The sequence below is a fragment of the Lepisosteus platostomus genome, chromosome 15 (assembly GCF_059453375.1).
Source record: "Lepisosteus platostomus isolate fLepPlt1 chromosome 15, fLepPlt1.hap1, whole genome shotgun sequence".
NCBI lineage: Eukaryota > Metazoa > Chordata > Actinopteri > Semionotiformes > Lepisosteidae > Lepisosteus > Lepisosteus platostomus.
The window spans coordinates 2,055,779-2,067,499 of NC_142625.1; the positions used below are offsets into that span (position 1 = coordinate 2,055,779).

Genomic DNA, 11,721 nt, shown 5'->3' on the forward strand with positions numbered 1-11,721 from the left:
TGTGGGAAGCCGGAGCACAACGCTGCTGATTGTCGTGAGGTGATCTGCCGGAAATGTGAAGGTGTGGGGCATTCCACCGCTAACTGCACTGAAGAAACTAGATGCAATCTGTGTGGGGGCGAGGGGCACATATTTAAGGATTGTGAACAACGGAAAAAGAGCTTTGCTGAGATTGTGCAGGGTTCGAGACCAGCCCCAGGTGCCAGTACAGAAGAGCGCGGAGGTGAGGAGGAGACGGGCAGTGTGGACATGGAGGAAACAGGAGAAGCTTCGACAGCTGATACTGGAGAAACAGCACGGGGGTGTGAACTTGCCGGAGGTGAGTCAAAAGAAGTTTCTTCTGGATTGGAAGTAATGAAAGAGGTTGTTGGGAAAATAAGTTGGGGAGACATGGTGGAGGAGACGGAGTCGCAACAGGTCCCAACTAAACATCAAAGCAAAAGGAAGAACATAGAGACTGGTGATGACCCAATTAGAAAGGCGGGTAGAAGCGCAGATAGCATGGAGATAGAAGCGGCAAAGGATTACTCGGCGTCTGCTGGAATGGAAACACAAAGGAGCTTCTCAATTTCCATGCCTAATTTTCAAGATGTGTTGTTGGAGTCTTCTTGTTCTCCAGGACCAAATCTGACCATCGAGGAAACACCTCTAGGAGAAGGGAGCAGTTTGCCCGGTGGAATGCCTGAAGAAAGAACGGAGGTATGGTTTGATGCGGGACTGCCCAGCAAATTTTTGAGACTGTGCAGATGGGACGAGAAGACGACTTCAGTTAAGTGGCCTGAGTCCTTTGAAGGATCCATTTTTGAGAAAAGAGGGATCAGATTGAGGCCAGTGGTTACTGACGGGGAAGTATCCACTTTCCATTTGTACGCGGAGGACATTAGGGATGTTGCACAGCAGAGATATCGAATTACAGACCTAGTAAGAAAGTGGGTAGAAGGTATAGAAAAAGACGAGGTCAATTTTGAGCAGAAGAAGGTTAAGAAAAAGGAAACGCTAAGAGCAAAACTAGCGGCTCCTAGGGAATTTTTGCATGCATGCAAATTAGTGGACGGAAATGTCATTTATCCTCCTGATACGGAGGGTATTTGTAATATGTTGCAAGGTTTTAAGAGTGTGAGAGTAGAGGTAGAAAAATCTAGGGAGAGAGTGGCTGGTTTATTAGTGTGTGGTACATTTGAGAAAAGTAAGAGAAGTCTACGTACGTTTTTCTTGTCTAGTGAGAGAATGGTCTCAGAAGGGCTTTTGTTAAATCTTTCTAATTTCCTATGTTGAAAGTTTTAACAATCAATGTCAGAGGACTGAGAGATAGAACTAAAAGAACGGCAGTGTTAAGTTATTTGAGGACATTGGATTTTACTGTGTGTTTTTTACAGGAAGTGCATCTCAGAGATCGAAGGGATGCGGCTGTCTTTACTAATGAATGGGATAGAGGCCCTTCCAGATGGAGCGTGGCGGGGTTCATTCTTCAGGCATTGGAGTTTTATTTGGGACCTACGATTTAGTGGTGGAAGGATGTGAGGTGGGCGTGGCTGGTAGGCTAATAAGTGTGGATGTGGTTGTGGGTGGTTTTAGTTTTCGGTTTGTAGGAGTGTACGCTCCAGCTGTAGCTTCCCAGAGACTTACCTTTTACGCGAACTTAGCTCCTTTTTGTTTAACCAATAGAAAGATCGTTATAGGGGGAGATTTCAACCTTGACTTTAATAACAAAGATAACCCCAACGTAAAGTTCGTGAGCAGAATGCTAGTGCAATACGGTTTGTTTGATTGTGTTGCCAGAGTTGCGAAAGGGAAGGCCAGGCCCACGTGGAGAAACTCGAAAGGAGTGTCCAAAAGGCTGGATTATATCTTTTCCTCCAGGGACCTTATGGTATTAAGTGCATCTGTGCAGCCCTTTTGGCACCCAGATCATGATCTGGTGTTGATTGAAATTGCTGGGGCAGGTGTTAACTTTGGTAAGGGGACCTGGAGATTGAACACGAGTTAGAAGATGCAGCCTACAGAAAATTGATAAGAAGTAAACTGATGGAGTGGGTAGATGAAAGAACTAAATGGTCCTCCACCCTAAAGTGGTGGGACTTAGTAAAGAAGAGGATCCAACAAATAACGAGAAGCTACTGTAGGGAAAAGCAAGCACAGGAAAAGAGAGAGGGTAAGTTGCTGCAGGAGCATCTAACTTTTATATGAGAACAGTAACAGTAACCTGGAGATTGAACACGAGTTAGAAGATGCAGCCTACAGAAAATTGATAAGAAGTAAACTGATGGAGTGGGTAGATGAAAGAACTAAATGGTCCTCCACCCTAAAGTGGTGGGACTTAGTTAAGAAGAGGATCCAACAAATAACGAGAAGCTACTGTAGGGAAAAGCAAGCACAGGAAAAGAGAGAGGGTAAGTTGCTGCAGGAGCATCTAACTTTTATATGAGAACAGTATCAGTGGATTTAGAGGAGATCTGTAAACAGAAGGAGAAGCTGAAAAGCTTCTATGAGAAGAAGGCTCATACATGTAGGTACCTCTTTAAGACGCACATTGATAAACTGCCGTTCTCAGAGTCCTACTCTACTTTCCAGTTCCATGGCATGAGGGACAGGTTACACAGGAGAGTAGTGGAAGGCCTGATTGATAGTGCAGGTAAATTGGTATCAGATAGGGAAGGGTTGTTATCGGTTGCAACGGATTTTTATCAGGAGCTTTTTGCAAAACGCGAGACAGAAGAAGCAGCTGTTAGATGTGTTTTAAAGCCAGTGGCAACATTAATCACAAAAGAGGAACAATCGAGTATGGAAGGTCCTTTTACGGTGGAAGAGTTAACTACCGCCATGAGAGAGTTGAAAAAAGGGAGAGTGCCGGGCGCAGATGGCCTCCCTGTAGAATTCTATTACACCTTTTGGGACATTTTGAAAGATATATTGTTATCTGTGGTGAAGGAGGTATTTGTGAAAGGGCGCTTGAGTACATCTATGAGTACAGGGATTTTGATTTTGTTGTACAAAAAAGGAAGACCTACAGATTTGAGTAATTGGAGGCCTTTGACTTTTCTGGGCACCGATTACAAGATTTTGGCAAAAGTTCTTACGAATAGGCTAAAACGAGTGCTTCCTAAAGTCGTGGGTAAAGAGCAAACATGTGGAGTTCAAAGACGAAAGATTTGCTGGACTCTGCAGTTAATAAGGGACTTAGTTGCTTGGTCAAGACAAAGGGATGTGCCCTTCTTGCTGGCTAATTTAGATCTGGAGAAAGCCTTTGACCGAGTGTCTCATGACTTCCTTTGGAAGGTTATGGAGCGTATGGGCTTTGGCTCTCTTTTTATAGGTTGGATTCAGACCCTCTATAGAGAAGTGGGGAGCAAAGTTTTAATAAACGGACATGTAGGTCGAATGGTATGGCAGGATTCAGGGGTGAGACAGGGATGTCCACTTTCTCCATTACTCTTTGTGTTGTATACTGAAGCATACGCTCGCCTTGTTTGTGCCGACCTTAAGGTTGAAGGTGTTTTGGTGCCTGGTAGTGGAGGGCAGAGAGCCAAGATAGCTTTATATGCAAATGATATTTCTTTGTTCATGACTTCTGACGTGGACCTGCAGGGGGCGCTGGATCATTTCGCAACCTTTGCCAAGGCATCTGGGGCTAAACTCAACACGGGGAAAAAGCCAAATTAAATTTTTGGGGAGGTGGAGGGATCGGCAGGACTGTGTGTGTGGTTTGCAGGTGTGTAAAGATCCTCTGAAGATTCTCAGCGTTTTTTTCCAGGAAGAAGATGCAGCCAAGTATAATTGGCTTGAAAAGTTAGAAAAGGCCAGAATACGTTTGGGTTTGTGGAAAAGTAAGGGGCTAACGCATATAGGTAAAGTCCTTATAATAAAGATAGAGATATTGTCTTTGTTGGGATATTTAGCTTCAGTGTATCCCATGCCTTTGAGTTTAAACAGGTACCTGACAAAAGAGGTTTTTGGTTTCATTTGGGGTAAAAAGTATGAATACATTAGGCGGGCGGATATGTACAGACCTATTGAGGAGGGGGGAAGAGGGGTCCCGTCTTTACCCATTAAATTGAACTGCATTTTTGTGTCTTCCTTATGTGAGGCTTCAAAAACACCCATTGAACATCTGGCTCATTATTTTGTTTGGTTTTGGTTTGCAAGATCATTAAAAGGACTGTTTTGTTGGGACAATTCAGTTCTTCATGGTGTTGACATGCCCTGGCATTATAGGCAAGCCAGCCGGTGGATTAGCAAAAATGCACAGGGACTGGAAGGTGAGGTGCTTTCCAACCACAGGACACTGTATGTGGAAGTAATGGGTAAGGATGAAGCAAGCCTGGTGGGTGGACTACCCAAAGACATCTGGAGCCGGATTCAACCAAAAGAATTACAGCACGACCTGATGGACCTCAATTGGTTAATCGCTTGGCAAAGACTCCCAGTGAGGGAGGTTTTGTATAGACACAAACTATCTCGACAAAAATTTTGCCCGAGGACTCAATGCAATGAACAAGAATCGATACGCCATGTTTTTTGGGATTGTGATTTTGCTAAGTGTTTGTGGAAAAATTGCAATGTACTATTTGACATGTTTGTGTTGAACTTTGTCATCACTGTAAATATAGTTATGTATGGTTTGAAAAAAGGTTTGTACTCTAAAGAGACAGCGTGGGTTCTTTGGTTAATAATAAGTTATGCAAAGTCCGAGTTATGGAGGGCGCGGAACGGTGTGGCAAAAAACGGGGTCCAGGTAAGCGTGGTGGGTGTGCTTCGCAGATTTAAGTGTGAATTAAGTGTGAAATTGTCATAGATATGAGGAAAAGAGGATACCACGCTGCCAAAGAAAGGTGGAAGGGGTTATTGCCATATGGTTTGTCTTAGTTTGGGGTTTTGCTGTTAGTTTCGTTTTTTGTTTATCTCGGATTGTGTCGTTTTCCTTTATATTAGTTATGTTTTTCTTCTGTAAATAGGATGTTTTTTGTCACTTTGTAATTAATAAAAAAAAAATCTGTTCTTATCAGACCGGAGGAAGGGCCCTGGATAACTCCCAGAAAGAAGGGAAAGCGAAAGCGGGAGAAGAGACCCAGGGCGAATCCACCTTCGGAAGGACAGAAAAAAAGAGTGGTAAGGGAAAACTGTTTCCTCGTCCTAGAGGAAACAGAACTCTCTTCCCTCGAGGCCCAGGAACAACCGGAGGAGGCGCCCCAGGAAATGGAAACCCTCCCCCCCGAGTCCCAGGGACAACAGGAAGAGGCAGCACAGGAAGTCGGAACCCCCTCCCCCAAGGCCCAGGAACAACAGGAAGAGGCAGACCAGGAATTGGAGCCCCCTTCCCCCGCGGCCAAGGAGAAACTGGAGGCCCCCGAAACTCTCGGAGAAAGGGAAGAAAGGAGCCTTCCCGAAGCGGTGGCGGAGAGTATCCTCGAGGACGACGAGGATTATTTCGAAGCCGCCCTGGAGCCCGGACTGATGGTAGGGCTGGACCTGTCCAGCATGTTTACTTTTCAGTCCCCAGCGAGACCTGGAGGGAGCCCAGCATATTCCCCCCAGGACCCGAACGAGAGGAGTTACATCTAGGCTAAACAGTGCCCAGATGTAGACTCCCAAGTTCTACTGTAAGCACAGAGAGGAGGTTTAACTTTCACTAGTTTAACCATGACTGTGAAACTAACCTTCTTAACAACTAACGTGAGAGGGCTGAGAGACCCAGTGAAAAGACGGGGAGTCTTTCATGATCTGGCCTCAAAGTCTTTCTCAGTTTGTTTCTTACAGGAGGCCCACCTGAAGGATGAAAGCGACAAGCTGACATTCACCAGGGAACGGATGAAGGGAGAATCATGCTGGAGCGTAGGAGGGGTCCACTCTTCCGGAGTGGGAATCCTCCTCGGAAACCCAGAGATGACACTGGTTTCCTCCTTCTCGGTGGTGCAGGGCCGGATCCTGGTAGCAGACATCGACTGGAGGGGGCAGAAGTTGAGAGCGATTAACGTCTATGCTCCGACGGAACCCTCTATCCGGAAGGAAGTGTTTGCTGACCTGGCCAGCTGCTGCACCACCAACAGACAGGTGGTGCTCGGCGGGGACTTCAACGTCGACCGGGAGAAGGGTAGCGACGCTAGCTCGGCAGAGCTGGTGTCGCTACTCAAGCAGTTCTCCCTGGTAGACGGCTTCAGACGGTGCCGCCCTAACGACGCCGGAACAACCTGGAAAATCTCCCGGGGAGTGTGCAGCCACCCGGACTACATCTTCCTGCACACGACCTGCTCCCTGGAGTCGGCGACGGTGTCCCCGGCGTGGTATTCCGACCACGAGCGCTTGACGGTGGTGGCTAACACCAGCCTGCCGGCATTCGGTCGTGGGTACTGGAAGCTGAACCGGGAGATACTGGAGGAAGACGACTTCAGGGCACTGTTCCGGAAAGACTACGCGAGCTGGGTTGATCTGAGAGACGGCTACAGCTCCGTGGTGGAATGGTGGGAGTCGGTGAAGGACAGGACCCGAACCATGGCGCAGACGTACTGCAGACGGAAGGCGGCCAGGGAGAGGAAGGAAGCTGCACGACTCCAGAGGCAACTCGAGGAGGAGTACAGCTCGGCTAATGGGGGAGGAGCCTTCAATTCAGCCCGGGCACTGGACCTGAAGGAGAGGCTCCGCAAACTGCACACCGAGAAAGCCAAGGCTTTTCTGGTCAAGGCACAAAGGGAGCATTATGAAAATAATGAAACCTGTTCCTCCTATTTCTTCAACCAGGTCTGGGGAGCCCAGAAAAAGAGGGTGATCCGCAGCCTGAGACGGGGAGATGGAGAGGAAGTGCTGGACGAGAGCGACAAAGTAGAAGCGGCCACCGCTTTCTACACGGAGCTCTTTTCAGAAAAGCAGACGGAGGTGGAGGCAGGCGATGCTTTTCTGGAGGGGCTGAAGGCACGAGTACCGGAGGAGGTGAGGGAGGACTTGGAGGGTCCGATCACGGTCGAGGAGCTGAAGGCGGCGCTCTTGTCCATGGAGAATGGCAAGGTGCCAGGGCCGGACAGACTCCCCAAGGAATTCTACACCTGCTTCTGGGACACCCTGGCGGCAGATCTGGTGGAAGTGGTGCAGGAGATCTTCTGCCGGGGGAAACTCGGAGACACCATGAGGGAGGGCGTCGTCTCCCTGCTCTTCAAAAACTGGAGGCCGATCATGATGCTCTGCGTGGACGTAAAGATCCTGTCCAAGCTCCTGACCGGCAGACTGAGAACCGCCCTCCCCCACATCATCCACAGCGACCAGACGTGTGGGGTGGATGGGCGATCCGTCAGCTGGAACCTCCAGCTGACCAGAGACGCCATCGCCTGGGCCGAGGACCGGAACGTGCCAATGATGGTGGTCAGCCTGGACCAGGAGAAAGCCTTCAACAGAGTGAACCACAGCTATCTGTTCAGGGTGCTTTAACGCTTCGGTTTCGGAGAGAGTTTCAGCCGCGGGATTCAGATTCTGTACTCTGACGTGGGCAGCAGAGTGAACGTGAACGGAAACCTGGGGGATTTCATTCCCCAGGAATCCGGAGTACGACAGGGCTGCCCCCTTTCACCCCTTCTCTATGTTCTCTTCACAGAGCCCTTAGCAGAGGCGGTGAGACGGGACCCCGTCATCGACGGCCTGGAGATACCGGGAGGTGCGGGGGAAACCCTAAAGATCTCCCAGTACGCCGACGACACAACGCTGTTCCTGAGGTCGGACAGGGGGTTGAGGAGGGCCCTGCAGGTCATGGAGCAATACTCCAGAGCCTCGGGGTCGAAGCTCAACCGCCGAAAGAGCAAACTGAAGTTCTTCGGGCCCTGGAAGCACAGGACGACGGCGCCGGAGGGTCTCGAGCTCTGCACGGAGCCCCTCAGAATACTGGGGGTTTCCTTCCAGAGCCGGGACAACGAGACCAACAACTGGACTGAGAGGATCGCCAAGGTGAACGCGAAGCTGGGTCTGTGGAAAACGCGGTCACTGTCCTACACAGGGAAAGTGATGGTGTTGAAAGCAGACGTCCTGCCGGCTTTGGTTTACCTGGCGGTGGTGTACCCGCTGCCGGCCAGACTCAGACAAGCGCTGCAAGGGATGATCTTCGGCTTCGTCTGGGGCGGCAGGTACGAGTACATCACGAGAAACCGGATGTGTCAGCCGGTCGAGGAAAGGGGTCGAGATGTCCCACATTTCCCCCTGAAGCTCAACTGCATCTTTTACTGCAACCTCTGCCGGGCGCTGCGGGAGCCCATCGGCCACAAGTACCAGTACTTTGCCAGGCTGTGGCTCTCCATCCCGATGTGGCACTTGGTCCAGTGGTCAAACACTGGGCCCAAGGCAGAGAGGCGACCGAAGTTCTACACCCACGCTGTCAAGTGGAGCAGGAGGTACGAGGCCACGAGACAGCCAGAGCTCTGCACCAACCACAGAGCTCTGTACAAAGAGGTGAGGGGGCATCTGGTCACCGACGAAAAGCTGCAAGTTCCCAGACAAGTCTGGGAAAGGACGCAGCCTAAAGAACTGGACAACGAACTGAAGGACCTCAACTGGATGGCCGTACACAAGAGACTGGCCACCAGAAAGGTCCTCTACAGACACTCGCTTACCAGGAACCCGCATTGCCCCCGGGACACGTGTTTTGTCGAGGAGACTCAGGAGCACGTGTTCTGGAGCTGGCCCTTCGCCAAGGCGGTGTGGGGCAGAATGGACAACACCATGCAACTCCTGGGGACGGGTGCGGTGCTCAGTTACCAGTACATTCTGCTGGGGCTAGCACCTACCGGACTGGACAGGGGGACGCAGTTCCTGATGTGGCTGCTGCTGTCCCTCACAAAAAAAGGCCTGTGGGACGCGAGGAACAATCTCATCCGGCACAACATCGAGTGGGGAGCGAGGGAGCTGGAGGAGAGGATCCTGGCGGACCTCAGGAGGAGGATGAAGCGCGACGTTGCTAAATGGGGTTTCCCCACGGCAAAAGAGCGCTGGAAAGGCCTATGGACCCTGTACAGGGATTAATGGTTTACAGCAAGCGGTAGGGTTTGGAGGGACTCTCATAATAGCGCAAATCCGCCCACCCTTGCAAGGATTGATAACGGACAATCACCGCCGTTCCGCCGTTGTTTTAATTATGTGGAGTGATAATGTTTGAGATGTTTTCCTTTTGAGATGTGTTTTTTCAGAATAAAAGTATATTTTATAAGAAAAAAAAATCTGTTCTTATCAGTTTAATATCTGATACGTCCCCCATCGGGGGACCACATATTAAACAGATTTCTGGAACAGGGAGCTGGATCAGGAGCTTGCTCCGTCCTCTCCACGCATCGGCCCAGTTTTGCAGCGCCTCCGGGAGCGGTGCACCACCTTCTCTCAGCGGTGAAAAGCTACAGACGTAGCTAGCTAGCGAGCAAGCAAGCGAGGTGGACTGGAGCTCCTTCTTCTCGGGTCTCGTCTCGTCTCTCGTCCATCTGTGTCTGTCTCGCTCTCCCCCTCCCCGTCTCCATCTCCGTTCCCGTGCTCCCTTTGTGCACTCCCGCGTCTCGACTCTCTAGGCAAGCAGGCCGGCCCCCCTTTCGACAGCCGGGCGTTTTCCCTCCAAAAAACAAAAAAAGTATATCCACCTTTCTTTCTTTTCTTTCGGCAGGCAGGCAGGCAGGCAGGCGTGCATGTGTCCCCGTCCCTCCCTCCCGAGAGGGAGCTGCCCCTTGCCTCTGCCCACAGGTGCTGGCGCTCGGCTTTCGCTTGCAGCTGGTTGGGCACAGCTGCTGCCGGTGGGAGGGGCCTAAGCTAAGGAGGCCGGGCAGCTGGCGCCCCCTGTGGCTGCGGTCGTTGTCGGGCCATTGACAGAAGATCAAAGAGCAGGGCCCCCGCCCGGGACTGGCAGGAAAGCAGGTAGGCAAGAGAGGGGGAGCAGAGTCCGGCGGCAGGCCTCTGGCTGCAGGGAGGCCGGCAGCTGCGCGGGTCCCGGGCTCCAGAGGAGTCGGCCTGCGTCACTGTGCGCCAGCGGAACACCCGCGCGTCGGTCCGCGCCTTTGGGGGCATCGCTTCTCGGCCTTTTGGCTGCGATCTCAGTATGTGACTTGACCGCGGCTGTGGGAACAGTTGAAAGGAGGGAAGGTGAGGGTTTTTTTTCCCCCCAGGCCTGCCTATAGGCTAGGCAGGAGCTTTTTTTTACTTTTTTCTTTTTACTTTCTACGTGGCGGAGGAGGATCCGGCCATTTTGAGAGGATGGAGAGAAGACCGAGCGGCAGGGAGGCGAGGCTGAGGAATACTATCCGGTTTGTCTTGAAGGATGATGGGATCCAGGAGTTTGTTCACAGGGATACTTTTGAAGACGTGGTCCTGGAGAAGGCTTTGGGTGTGCACTCGGAGGATACTTACTGTCTACAGGATTTTCCCGGGAAAAAGGTATTTGACCTCTCTTTGATTTCTGACATTAAATGCAGTGAATTTTGGTTAATTGATAATGAGCATCGGAATGAGGAGCCGTTTAAGCATTTCTACGTTGAGCCTTTATTTGCAAGGGAACTGCAGACATTAACAGTGCACGTTTAATTGTTATATGGCGGAGGAGGACATTGTGAGCTTTCTTAAGCGCTTTGTGGATGTGCAGGACGAAGGGGTCAAAGTGCTCGATAGGAAGAAATACTGGAACGGGAGACGAAGGTACCAAGTGCGGTTCAGGTTCAGTGCACAGGCAAGTGATGGTTTGCTTCACCCGCCAGCTACCTTCACTATTCGATCAAATAATGGGTACTTGTTTTACCCGGGCCAGCCCCTCACACGCAGGCGTTGTGGACAAGAGGGTCATATAGCTCTGAACTGTGTAGTGCAGGTATGCAAGAGATGTGATGGTATTGGGCATGTGACGTCTGCTTGCACAGAGGACATTAAATGCAATTTATGTGGAAAGTAAGGCCATGCTTATAGGGAGTGCCCGAGAAGGGCTGGGAGCTATTCTGCAGCCATAAGCGGGCTTCGGAAGGATGGGGAAGCTGCGTCTGCAGGCCGAGGGGACTCTGGGAGTGAGGCAACTGACACGGGCGTGTTGAGAAACTCGGCTGTAGATCCACCAGTGGAACAGGAGGCAGCTGAGGAAGGTGTATCAGGAGAGAATGGCGGGCGGATGGTAAATGAAGAGATGGAAATGAGTTAATCTGGAGAGGACATCAGTTTTGATACACCTGGGCTGGCTTTTTTAAAAGATGTGGTGGATGAGATGGGGGGCATGGCCCCACAGGAAGGCTGGGGGGATAGAATGGAGGAGGAGGAGGAGGATGGTGCTTTGACCTCCAAAAAGACAGTTAAAAGGAAGGCAGCTGTGTCTGAAGAGCTTTTTGTGAAAAAAGCAGGCAGAGATCCAGAGGAGCAACCCCCGGGTGGTGGGCAGGTTTCTGAAGCTCCAGCCCCCTTTCCGTGCTTGGTGGAGGGGGAAGAGGATGGAGAGGTCTGGGTAGAGGAGCAAGGTGAGCTTGGTGGCAGCGGCTCCTCAGAATCCACTGGTACACCATTTGTCCCCGAAACTGGAGGCCCTAATGATGGAAGCGGCAATACTTTCACCCAAGTCTTAGAGGCAGGTGCAGTCCCAAGGCAAGGAGAAGAGGAAGGCCTCTGGCTAGACTCAGATCTTCCCCGTGACTTTGTAGAGCTCTGTAAATGGGACGAGGGGAGTGGTAAGTTTCTATGGCCCGCTGATTTTGAGGAACAGGAGATATCAAGGAAAGACTATTCGATACGATTGTGTGCGCA

General features: G+C 50.8%; 1 pseudogene; it reads left to right on the forward strand.

Moving 5' to 3' along the window:
- The first annotated feature begins 9,164 nt into the window (after window positions 1-9,164).
- Window positions 9,165-9,338, forward strand: LOC148647630 (U2 spliceosomal RNA; annotated as a pseudogene).
- Window positions 9,339-11,721: the final 2,383 nt, after the last annotated feature.